Genomic DNA, 12,586 nt, shown 5'->3' on the forward strand with positions numbered 1-12,586 from the left:
CCGGGAGCCGCCAGCCTGGTCCCAGGAAGAGGGGGAGGGCTGGGGGCATCGGGTGGCTGGCTCGAGCCGTGCCAGGTGCAGGGTCTGCTGGCTGGGTGCTGGCAGGCTTGCACCTGGCACGGGCACCGTAGCCAGCCCGTGCCCCTTTAAGGCGTCCGGGGCCGGGGCTGGGAGGGGGGCAATAGAGTTTCCCTGGTGTTGGCCAGAGTGGCCACCAGGGAAAGCTGGGGAGGGCTAGCCTCCCACTAGTTCGAATTAAGGGTCTACACACCCCTTAATTCGAACTAGTAAGTTCGAACTAGGCTTAGTCCTCGTAGAATGAGGTTTACCTAGTTCGAACTAAGCGCTCCGCTAGTTCGAATTAAGTTCGAACTAGCGGAGCGCTAGTGTAGCGACTATCAAAGTTAATTTGAACTAACGTCCATTAGTTCGAATTAACTTTGTAGTGTAGACATACCCATGGGGACACTACTCGACAAAGAACAGAGTTACTCACGTGGTGTAGTAACGTCTGTTCTTTGAGATGTGTGTCCCCGTGGGTGCTCCATGACCCGCCCTCCTTCCTGCTTCAGAGCTAGTGTCTTCATCTTTTTCAGGTGCTCCCAGCTTAGGAGGAACTGGCGGGGCTGGACCGTGCTCCATGAAAGAGCGCAAATGGTGTGAGGCAACAAGCGCACATGTGCGGTTTGGTAGGGCCACTGCTGATGAAAAATCTCCGACTTGCGGCACTGGGATAAGCCCAACACCTTCAGTGGAGCACCCACGGGGACACTCATCTCGAAGAACAGACATTACTGCACCAGGTGAGTAACTTACTCTTCACAAGGAGTAAGGAAAGTCAAAGAGTGTTCTTTCTTTAATTTCCTTCTGTGTAGACAGCGCCAAAAGCCGAGTTAAGCTATTTTGATTTAATTGATATAGCTGAAGTTGCGCAGCTTAATTCAACTTTAGCCCTGCTGTGTAGATGTACCCTTAGTCTCCTTGTGCCTCAATTCCCCAAAAATCAGGATAATAGCACTTCCCTACCTCACAGAGGTGTTGTGAAGATGAATTCATTAAAGCTTGTAAGGTGTTCAGCTACTGTGGTTGTGGGGGTCACAGATAGTTATGAAGAAGCTGAGCAAGGGTAACTAACAGTTTTAATTACTCATTATTCCCCTAAATGATTACTACAATATTTTAAACCAATCATGTAAAATTGTCATGGAAATATGCTATCCAAGGCACAAGTATACTTGCTTTCCCTTTACTCTGATAATAAAAATGCTAATGATACTTGATTTAAAAAAATACCCCATGGGAGTAGGATTTTGCAAGGCTGTTTTAAACTTTCCTCCATGTCCAGCTATATGAACGTGACTCAGCTACTAAAGAGGCATCTAAATAGAGAGGCTTCTTTTGTGCTTTTTATTCACAAAATCCCAGTCCCAAAAAGCAAAGAAACACTCCTGGGCTTTTCTACATATTCTTTCTTTGATCTGAAGAATGTTAACAATAAAACATGTTTGGGTGAATCATAAATGCGATTTATTTCAGAGTCACAATGTAGTTTGATTTATTTCAGGAACTCCGCTAATGGTTCAATATGATAATACTGTATATAATTGAAACATAATGGCATATAATCATTCTGTATTTTCCCCTTTACTCATTCTTTCATAAATGTATAGTGGGAAAACAATATTTCCTGTGCCATTTCCACCTTTAGGAAAATCAAAGACCTAAGACTATAAAATAACATTTGAAAATAACACGTGAAACAATTTTATCTACTATGTCTAATAAGCATGTGTGTTGCCTAGAGTCACTATAGGGGAAGGGAGGCTCTTCTCTTTACCCTCTCCAATTTATGAACATCCTTGAATTGTGGGCACCAGAACTGGACTCAGTATTCCAGCAGCAGTAGCACCAGTGCCAAATGTGTTGCTAAAATTATCTCTCTACTTCTATTTAAGAATGTGTTGTGTATGCATCTCAGGATCACATTGGGATGCATGTTTAGCTGATTTTCCACCAGAATCTTTTTCAGAGTCACTTTGGGTGTGTCTAGACTACAGGGTTTTTTTTTTTAAAAAGTGGCCTTTTTTCAAAAAAACTAAATTGAAAGAACGCGGCAGTTCTTTTTGACCACAGTAAACCTGATTTTATGAGGAAGAACACCTTTTTTCGAAAGTGCTCTTTCAAAAAAAGGCATTCTTCAATGCAAACAGGGATTTTTCGAAAGAGAGCATCCAGATTGCTTGGATGCTCTCTTTCGAAAAAGCGGCTTGCTTTTTCAAAAGAAGTGGTCTATGATGTTTTATATTTTCTTCCAGACAATGTTAAATAGCTTAGGACCAAGAACCAATCCTTGTAGAATTTCACTGGAAACACCTGCTTGACAATGATTCTCCTTTTACATTTGAGACCTATTCATAAGCCAATTTTTAATCCATTTAATACGTGCCATGTTAATTTTATATTCTGTCTTTTTAATCAAAAGAAATGGAGCCTATTATTTTAATATAACCCTCCAGGGGACAGAAACATTATCAAACTTTCTGCCAATTTTCACAAAAGTTCATTTTGGCTAAAATTAGTTCAGTTTCTAGATATTTCCATGAGACTCGTTTTTAATTGTTATAGCCAAATGTTTGTTCTCAGGCCACATTCACATGATTGATATTTCTATTGACTTTGGTGAAGAGAATCTGGATTAAACAGGTGCCTATGAAAACAAATACACCCATTGTGCCACCTGTTAGTTCTTAATTTCTTGTTTTACTAGTTTAGCAACAATTACATACACTGTCCTATCTAGTGGGTGGTGATTTCTGGATTAGAAACCCAGTCATACTCAGAAGCAGAAGTGGTTACAGCAACAGCAAGCCTCTCTAACACCATTGGGTCACAGAGTATAACAGGGAAGTGAAAGTGCATAGAGGCAGAGAACCCACACAAATTATGTGACATAGTGTATTGGTGAAACCGTATTATTGGCTTTTGCTGAAGTGAAGAAGAAACTCTGAACAGAAAAATTGTGCTCACTGTCATCTTTCTGGTGTCAGAGCTTGTTTCCCAGCTAACCTACTTTTCTTAGATAATGCAGAATAGTAATAACAGTGGTTGAATGAAAAAGATGTGTACTTTTGGTATTACCAGTATTTGCTGACAGTGTATAAGGAAAGAACACTGCCCCGCAAAGAATGCAGGTAATGTTGTACCTACAAGTGAGATGGTGAAAAAGTTGGCAACTATTATCTTCAAATTCCCAAACTATATTTTTTATATTTTAAATTATTGGAATAAAGGGGCACTTTAACAACCTATACCTCTGTTGGAAAAATATGACAAAACCCACAAAATTTCCAATACATTCTTGGATTGTACTGGGGACAACTTTTTTGTTTCAGAAAGTTGAGGATGTAACCACGGGAAATCATTTTAGACTTGATTCTAACAGAGAGATATTGTTTGGAAATTGAAGATGGAAGACAAATTTGGTGAAAGTGGTCTTGACGTGATAGATTTCATTTTTTGTAGAAGAGGAAGACATGATGGCAGTACAATAATCTGGAGAAAAGCTAATGTGATGCCATTTTAAAAAAAGGCTCCATAGGTGATCCTTGCAATTAGAGACCAGTAAGCCTAAATTCAGTAACATTTAAATATACTGAAACTATGGTCAAGAACAGAACTGTCAGACACATAAATGAACATGATATGTTGGGCAAGGGTCAATACAGCTTTTGTAAAGGGAAAACATACCTCATCAATCTGCTAGATTCCTCTGAGGAGATCAATAAACATGTGATCCAGTGGATATAGTGTAATTATACTTTCAGAAAGCTTTGACGAGGTCTGTCATAGAATCATAGAATCATAGGACTGGAAGGGACCTTGAGAGGTCATCGAGTCCAGCCCCCCGCCCTCAAGGCAGGATCAAGCTCCACCTACACCATCCCTGACAGAAGTCTATCTAACCTGTTCTTAAATATCTCCAGAGAGGGAGATTCCACCACCTCCCTTGGCAATTTATTCCAATATTTGACCACCCTGACAGTTAGGAATTTTTTCCTAATGTCCAATCTAAACCTCCCCTGCTGCACTCTATCTTCCCTGCTACAGAAGTTAAGCTGATTGCTCTGTAGCACCCTGGGTGGTCCTTATTTCCCTTTTCATAGATGGGCACTGTATTTGCCTTTTTCTAGTTTTAAGAACCTCTCTTGCCTTCCATGACTTTTCAAAGCTAATGTCTCAGATAGCTCCTCGCTCAGCTCCATGAATATTCTATGATGCATTTCATCAGGACCTGGTGATGTGAAGACATCTAACTTGTCTGAAATAATTTTTAACTTGTTCTTTCCTATTTCATAACTTTCATCAAAGACTCTTAGGTGAGTAAGCTGTCTTAGGATAAAAGAGAAGGGCTCTCCTAAGTTCTCTGTAAGCTACATGACTGCATGGCCACACAGTAGCCTATTAAGTGCTGTACAGACACTCAGGGAACCCAGTCCCAGTGGACCTGTTGTGACTAGAGAAGAGGGACCAGTTAGGGGTATAAGAGTTTAACCGGTGAACCAAATAACTGATAAGCTTCAGCTTATTGGTTTCTGTTATGGTTAAACCCTTCTGCCCTGCAGATGTGGGCTGGCTCCCAGCGCACGTTGGCTCCCAGCCAACGACTGCACTCCTGGAGAGCCACTGTAGGATCTTATACTGCAGAGCCTGCAGTGCGGGGCTGCATCTGGCTCCCTGGGAGTGGCACCGGCAGCGACAGCCAGTGCGTGCTTGGAGCTGGCTTATATGCACTGGCTCCTGGTTGCCAGCTCCGCTCCCAGGGAGTTGGCTGTGCTGTGGGCTCTGCAGTATAAACCTTATATTGCAGAGCCCATAGTGCAGGGCAGCAGGCGGCTCCCTGGGAGCTGCAGGGACACCCTTCCACCACCGGTCCCTCGCTTGTCCCAGCTGGCCAAAACCAGTTGACCATGTAACCACTAGGATATTTAATGATTACACGGTTACTTCTCTAAACCCTTTTTAACATCCATAGCACCAGTCCTCTGGCCTGAACCTAGCCTGGCTCCCAACCTGCCATGGCCAGCACATAGGCACCATTCTCCCAATCCAAACCTGAGCTGGATCCTCCATGGCCAGGGGACAGGCTCCTTCTCTCCAGCCCAAACCTAGCCTGGCCTCTGACTTGCCACAGCTAGGAGACAGGTGCCCGTGCCCAGTCCTGAACCCAGGCCTGGCTTGGACGTGGTGTGCCAGAAGAAAGATGGCTATCCTGCAGCCCAAGCTTTGGAGCTGCTGTGGCAGGGAGAGGCACCCTTCTCTGGAATAAATTGCCTAGGGAGGTTGTGGAATCTCCATCTCTGGAGACAGGGGCGGCCCTAGACTAGCTGCCAGCAACTGGCGCCCTAGGCGAACCATGCAATCGGTGCCCCCACCTCCAAATCCCTCAATGATATTGCGCCACCATTTGGTGTCCCATTTAACTTGGTGCCCTAGGAGACCGCCTCGTTCACCTATATGGATGGGCTGTCTAGAGGTATTGAAGAACAGGTTAGATAGACATCTATCAGGGATGGTCTAGACCAGTGTTTCTGAAAGTGTACCATGAAAATACTTTCAGAAACACTTTAATTGGCCACCCTGGTTTGTTTATGTACCGGCACTGTGGCCATGGAGCCTCATGGCTCCCATTGGCTCCGTTTCGTCCTTTGCAGCCAAGGGGAGCAGCTTAGCTGTTACTCTTCAAGTAACAATGCTTGGAGCCATTGTAGATAGTTTTCTGAAACTATCACCTCAATTGTGCAGCAGCTGTCATAAAAAAACTAATAGAATATTAGGAACCATTATGAAAAGGATAGATTAAACACAGAAAATAGTAGAGAGATTAAAAACACTAACTTTTCAGCTTGAAAAAGAGGATTGAGAGACATGATAAACATCCATACAATCATCAATCATGTGGACAAACTGAACAAGGAAGTGTTACTTACTCCTTCACATAAACAAGAGCCAGCCTCACCCAATGAAATTAATAAGCAGCAGGTTTAAAACAACAAGTAGAAGCCCTTCTTCACACAACACACAATCAACTTGTAGAACTCATTGCCAGGGAATGCCATGAAGGTTAAAATTATAACAGGTTTAAAAAAAAAAAGAATCAGATAAGTTCATAAATAGCTATGAGCCAAGATGGTCAGGATTGTAACCCTATGCTCTGGATAGCCGTCACCTCTAACTGCAAGAAGCTGGGAAGGGGCAACACGGGATGGATCACTCAATGGTTGCCATGTTCTATTCATTCCCTCTGAAGTATCTGGTGCTGACTGCTGTTGGAGAACAGGATACTGGCTAGATAGACCATTGGTCTGACACAGGATGTTCTGTTCCTATGTTTTCTTTGCCCAACACTATGCTCTATACTCTCTCCCTCAACTGAGATTCCTCACAGGTTAAGCCCCCTCACAGGTGGATGTTAGGTAGAGTTGACAAAAGAGCATCCCAAAATCTAATGAGGCCTGTGACCAGCTCAGCTGGGATTGCTAATGTGATGTTTGTTAGCTAGGGTTTGGCAAAAGCAACTAAATGAGGTGGAGCAAGAGAGCAGGAACTCATGTTCAGTGTAATGTTTGTTCTGAAATGAAACAGATGTGCTTTAATCAGTTCTCAGTTGATATGATTTCCGGCACAATAATTAGTGCAAAGTATAGGACTGACAATTAAGAAAATAGCTGCTGTAGCTGTAAATGTAAAATGGGAAGTAGCTTCACAGAGATATCTTTTTCTTTTTTAAAGTCTTTGAATCTCATCTTTAATAGCAGCTGTAGAGAGAGTATTTGGATGAGTTTGATTTGTAGCAAGTATAAAACAAGGTCTGTGGACTTATGTTTTCCAATGTATCAAACAGCAAAGGGACATAATGGAATAGACATATTGAGAAGTCAAATATTCATCTGTATGGAGTGCACTATTAATTATTTTAAATAAAAAACATAGTATTTTTATTATTTCAATTTTTTTTAAAAAAGCAAACTTCATTTTCTCTATCACCCATGTGTCAAAACATCTGCATCAAACATTTTGTGCACAGCAAAACAACTATAGTGCACACATTACAGTTGGGTGTCTTGTTGACAGATTAGCAGATGAGTTTCCCTTATGCTATTGAAAATATATCTCCTTAGCCATAATGTGGATAGGGGAAAAGCTAGAATTAAAGATCAGATAACAAAAAGTAAACTTTTGTGAGTTTATTATTGAAATTCTAGTGTGCCGAGGGAAATATAAAGGGCAAGCAAACAACACAAGGGACATCTAATACGGGGAAATGAAACACTGACAGCTTTCAAAATTAAAGCTGCAATGCCTATACATATGAAAGATTGTTTTTCAAGCATCTCTGTAAATCACAGTATATATTGATAAAACACTTAGAATATTTTCTTTTAGAGCCAAAGTGTAGACAGGTTGTAGGGCTACGAGCTGAATTTTTCCCACCTCACTCATGTGAGTAGTCCCACTGAAATCCGTCGGCATACCCGTGTGAGTAACGTATCACTTGTATTGGATTTTTGCTTCTGATCTCTGTTCCTAGTGTGTGTTTTGATACTTCCTTCACTAGTGGAGGTGCCATTAGTTTTATTCATGGTGTAAGGGCTAGATTCTGTAAGATGCCAAGCCTGTCTTGTGAGGTAACTGTAGGAGATCATGGGGACATGCATCATCTTGCATTAGGTGCTTAGCATATCACAGGACTGGGCACCAGAAGATCAGTCCTGTTAAATCTATGTTGAATTCAGGAAGTGTCCTGTTGCGTGGGAAGGACTGCCTTGTGTCACATATTGCCTTGTGTCATACAGGAAACTCACAGATTCTATGACAGAGCCATTTGGATTCAGCAACCAGGAAGTGGGTTGTCCTGCCTACTGGTCAGAACCGTGGCAGTCCTGCCTAGTGGTTAGAGCAGCAAGTAGACTCAGAGTCAGAGTTAGGAACCAAGCTGGGGAACAAAGCTGGAATAAAGCAGGAAGAAGGCAGGAGCTATCATAGTTAATTGGGCAGGTCGGTCAATCATGCAGTTCTACTATAGCTCACCTATGTTCTTTATTCTCCTTTGAAATGGAGCTAAGATACTCCTAGGCTCAGCCACAGTCCCTTATTCCTGACCCTCTCTAGCAGCTTCAGCCAAGATAACACTGGGAGAGCCCTTGAAAATGATGCAGCATGTTTTCCCTTTTGAGCTACTCTGGCCCTGTTGGCTGGTGTGGAAGAAGGTGGAGCCCTGGCCCACGTCTTTTGGGGTCTCTGACCTTTGCTGATGCTGGAAATTCCCAGTCCTTGAACACAGCATAAGAGTCAGATTAATGACTGCTCTCAATGTAGGGTCTTCCATCCTAATGTAGTTACCCATAGAGGGCCCAGCCCAATCTGGCCAATGGGTTTTTCAAAATCTAAGATGGATGGAATTGCATTCAAGAGTTGTTTTTAATGTTTTTGAAAACTTCTCTTTTTATTACATGTTGACCATGAGTAGGGTGTGCTTCTGGCATTTGGGGAGGCTGGACACAAATGCTGGAAGCTCCTCCAGGGCCCAGATTTTGGCTCCACCCATTGCTCTGCCCCCACATGACCTTCTGACCCCATGGCCCTATCCATGCTCCACCTCTACTCTGCCCCAGAACCCACTCCTGCTCAGCCCCCTTATGTGAGGCCTCTCCACCCACCACTTCCTTGCTCCATTCTGCCCCCTCCTGCTGTAAGGAAAAGTGACAGAGGGAGGAGGCAGAGAAGAGCGAGTGGTAGGGCCCTGCCAACCAGCTGATGGGTGCAGCCCTGCCTACCAAATGTTCAGTAGTGAGCAGCTGGTGCTCAGGGACAAAGTGGGGGAAAAGTGCAGGCAGTGCTCCAAAAGATGACAGGTCAGCAGTGCACCTCCAAAGGGAGGTATGCCACATCCTGTTTGGGGAGGCTTAATGTCCCCTGGCCTCTTCTACCTGCTGCCCATGATGTTGACATAAAACCTCAGTATGTAATCCACTGACAGTCAGAGAGAGCCAGGGCCCTAGAAACCATCTTATGAAGGAAGATATGTAATTTCATATTTCTGTCAAGCAAGCTAGAAAAATATATCAGCTGCCAACAGCCTCACAGAACTAGTGGGTATTGGAAAGCTCACAACAAATTATAATTAAGAACTTAGAAACTTCCCTTTTCAGGACTTGACTTACAAGTTGTAAGTTTTGTTTCTTTTCTTGTTTTTTTTTTTAAGGCGCACTAAGTAGCATAATGAAAAGCATAGAATTACCTCCACTCTTCCCTTCAGCACAGTAGATGGATGCTGGATCTTTGAATATGTGAGATTGGTGTTTCACATATTAAAAGTAATAGGTCATCAAGAGTTGGCCTCCAATTCTCACACCTTCTTGCTACATTGTGAGGGGAGTGCTAAGGTCTCTCCAGCTGAAGGAAATGCCAGTCTCCTAGTGCCCAATCCAACTCCCACTGAAATCACTGGCAGTCTTCACACTGACTTGGCAATAAGATTAAGCCCAAAATGGGTGAAGTCTGAGGTGAGAAGAAACTTTCAACTTGCCCAGTCTGTGATGTGCCACAGAACCATCCCCATTTAAATTACAAAAAATGGGAGGGAAGGATGGACTTGTGGTTTAGGCACAGAAGTTGGAGACTGGGGCTTTGTTTATACTGCTGGCTTTTGCTGGCAGAGAGTACACAAATGAAGCGCTGATTAGCATTTTGTCACACTTCATTTGCATAATATATTGCCATTTTTGCACAAGGGTTTTTTGCGCAAAAACAAGCAGTGTGGACGTTTCCTTTTTGCGCAAAAACCCCTTTTTGTGCAAGATCCTTATGCCTGTTTAAAACCTGATTTTCTGTTGAAATACAGTTTTAACGTGACATTTTCATTTAGCCTTAGTGTTAGTGCTTAGGAGATAAACAAAGCCCCTTTTGAATTTGTCTGTCAATTTCTTGATGACACCCTATCTGCAATAAGATTCTTAGAGAAGTGCTGTCCCACTGGTGTCAATTTGAAATTAAAATATTAATGTCTTCTATAGAGGCTTCCAAACTGGATCTTTCATAGTGTCTTTGTTTGTGCTTTCACATATTTTTAATTTCAATAGAGTTGGTTTGATAGAATAAATTTTACCATTCCCTGCAGCATTTTAAACCAAAGAACAAAATGTGTGTATGTCCAAGATGCAGAAAGTGAAATGACCCATCTGGTTTTACTGACCAAGCTCTAGGGAAGTTGATAAAGCAGTGATAATCAGATTGAGATTAGTGAATCGCGAGTGGCTCATTAATGCATCTCTTGTGGCTCTTTGTAGGACATGATATTAAAATGCTGTGTGATTTATTTATTAACCAATATAAGTTATTAACCAATCAGATTGTTTTTACTATGTTATTGATCAATTGTAGTTGATAAAATAGTAGTAATTGATAAATCACTTCTTGGTGAGAATTATTTTTACAGAGAGAGAGAGAGGGTAAATATTTCCCTTCTCATACTACTTAAATAAGAATATATGGTACTACAGTAAAGGAAACAAAGAACTAACACTACTGTGTCTTTTTTGGGTAATATTGATCGCTAATTTGGCTCCTGAGCCATGGAGGTCTGAGTATATTACTGGTACAGATTAAACAAACAGCAGAAATACCGAAGAATAAATTAGGGGTTTTATAATGAATATTTTAAATAGAAAGGCGGGGTAAAAATATTTAAATAAATAAATAAATAAATAAAAATAATGTGTCTAACAAAATCAATATTTTTTTAGAAGTACAAAGTCTTATTCTAATTCCATTTATTCCAGCTCTAGAACAGTGTAACTTAACTGACTTCATCAGATTTATTCCTGATGTATACTTGAGTAGGTCAGATCAGGCCTATCATTTTTCTTTCATCCTGAGTGTTCATGAAAATACTTCTTGTTAGGTGTAAGGTGTTGTAACAAATAGTATATATTAGTGTTGCTGGGAGTGTTCATTGGGTATATCAGTGAATTTGACTTGTTACAGTTCAACTCGTAACATAGGATAGAACAACCTTTTATTGCTCTCACATAGGCAAGTATTTCATTGTCAAAGAAAAATATCTGTATTTTCCAGGATGAATCTAATGATTTTAAATGACTCTTTACATCACATGCTTTTATCTCAACAAGATTTACAGGTTGTCTAAAGCTGGCTTGTACTGACTTTGTTGTGGTCCAATTTCTTGCAAAGACTGGTATTCTGGCTTGCTTATTACTTCTGAGACAATATTTGCACCAGTTAGGACTGCAGATTTGTCACAGCAATTTTTATCAAAAATCACAGAGCTGTTGCAATACATTTAGCAAAGATTATGAGTTACGGTGACCTCTTGCTGATTTTTTATTAAAAATTCCCATCCTCCTTACCCTGTCATCAACCCATGTCAGCATCCTCTGCCTTGGCATCGCAACCCTAATCTGAACCTGGGATGAAGGGAGGCACCATGGGAGGGGTACTGGAGAGCAAGCCCAGCCCACTCTACACTCCCCCAGGCAGCAATGACGGCTGTGGTTCATGTCCTGAGGGACTGGGCCAGCTCCCAGTGCTCCGCCCCCAGCAGAGGCTCCTGTGGGTCTTGTCCTGTGGGGCTAGGCTTAGTGCCCTGTTCCTGCTACAGGCATTGTGATTAGCATGCAGGGTCTCAGTATGGCTCTGGTTTGTGTTCCCCTCTCCCTCTTATGAGGGGCAGGGTGCCAAACCTGAGGGGAGCTTTAACCTGGTGAATACAGGAAGGGCTCATGCTCCAGCATCTCCTCCAAGGCCTCATCTTCTCCTCATGCTAGGACAGGCTCATTCACCAGCCCTCCTCTCTCCCACCAAGTCTTCCCCTTCACACTGGGCTGGTGTCCTACCCTTTGTGAAAATCATTGGCAGGGGAAAAAATCACAAGTGGAAAAATCATGATGTCTAGGACTTTTTGCCCAGGAGCCCCTAACCATAACCAGAAAGGGCCAGATCCCTTTCTACCCTGGTGTTCCTAAACATTAGAGGACTCGATCCTGCAACATTTGCAAGAATACTCCCATTGGTTTCAGTGACTTAAGTTAGTAAGGACTAGTCTCATGAGTAAGTGTTACAGGAACTGGACAGGAACTCCAACAGTATAAAATACTTTCTGAGCTTTACTATTAGTTTGTGTGACTTAGAAGCTCCACTTGACATATAGTATTAAAAAGTCCAGACATCAAGACCATGCACAGCAGCATTTGAAACACAGTTCAGGCTCAGCCCATTGGTCAATCACTGTTCTTTCTGTGCTAAAGCTTAACAATGACAGAGAAAATGCTGTGAACGAAAGAAATACAGTGTTCTCAGCATTCCTCAGTGCTTGGAAGGAGTTAAGTTTTGCACAGCCACTGAGTTCTTTTGGCATTATCCCATTAACTTAAGTCATGGCTGATGACTTCACCCTCATAGTGACATCAGCCTCTAATCTCGTGAAGGTGAATTCATGTGAGATGGTTTCAAAACAATTATTCCCTGAATTGCAGACCATTTCAATTGATATATGGCCACAACATTCCCT

General features: G+C 42.1%; 1 long non-coding RNA gene across 1 annotated transcript in view; it reads left to right on the plus strand.

Annotated features, from left to right (window-relative positions):
• Positions 1–444: 444 nt before the first annotated feature.
• Positions 445–12,586, plus strand: part of LOC112545516 (uncharacterized) — a 59,498-nt gene continuing 47,356 nt past the window's right edge. The window contains exon 1 of the long non-coding RNA XR_003089005.3: positions 445–803. This is a non-coding gene — a long non-coding RNA (uncharacterized LOC112545516). The remainder of the gene's footprint in view (positions 804–12,586) is intronic.

Source organism: Pelodiscus sinensis, chromosome 1 (genome assembly GCF_052426305.1).
Source record: "Pelodiscus sinensis isolate ZL-2025 chromosome 1, ASM5242630v1, whole genome shotgun sequence".
Classification (NCBI taxonomy): domain Eukaryota; kingdom Metazoa; phylum Chordata; order Testudines; family Trionychidae; genus Pelodiscus; species Pelodiscus sinensis.